Below are 600 nucleotides of genomic sequence, written 5' to 3'. Positions count from 1 at the left end.
AGGTGACACAGTGCGACTCCGTGTCAAAAAAATAATAAAAATAAAATAAAATACAATAGAGATTTTGGTGGTAAACAATTGGAGGCTGACAGGTGAAGAAAGTGAGAATGGGGCAAAATTTTTGAAAATGTAATAGCTGAAAATTTGCTAAATCTGTTGAAAACACTGATTTATAGGTGCAAGAAGCTCAGCTCCCCATAAACAGATTGAATCCGAACAGAACCAGAGTCAGGCCTGTCCTGGACATGCTGCTAACAACCAAAGATAAAGAGAAAAGTCTGGAAATGGGGGTGGGGGTGGAGAACACCACACACAGGGTAGCGACGGTACAAATAATCTCTGGCCTCTCACAGAAGACAATGCGAAGTGGTTCTGTCCCCCAACGCACTACCCCCTTCTCCCTGGCAACCTCGAATCTACTTCTGGTTTCTATGAATGCACCCATTCTAGGTATTCCATGTAAGTGGAATCATTTACATGGAATTTATCGTTTTGTGGAAAGTCATTTATAAGGATAAAAATGTCAATCTTGAATTTTTTGTTTTTTTTTTTTTTGAGATGGAGTCTGGCTCTGTCGCCCAGGCTAGAGTGCAGTGGCAT

This window comes from Colobus angolensis, unplaced genomic scaffold, assembly GCF_000951035.1.
Source record: "Colobus angolensis palliatus isolate OR3802 unplaced genomic scaffold, Cang.pa_1.0 Scaffold1, whole genome shotgun sequence".
NCBI classification, from domain to species: domain Eukaryota; kingdom Metazoa; phylum Chordata; class Mammalia; order Primates; family Cercopithecidae; genus Colobus; species Colobus angolensis.
This window is presented reverse-complemented; position numbering follows the sequence as displayed.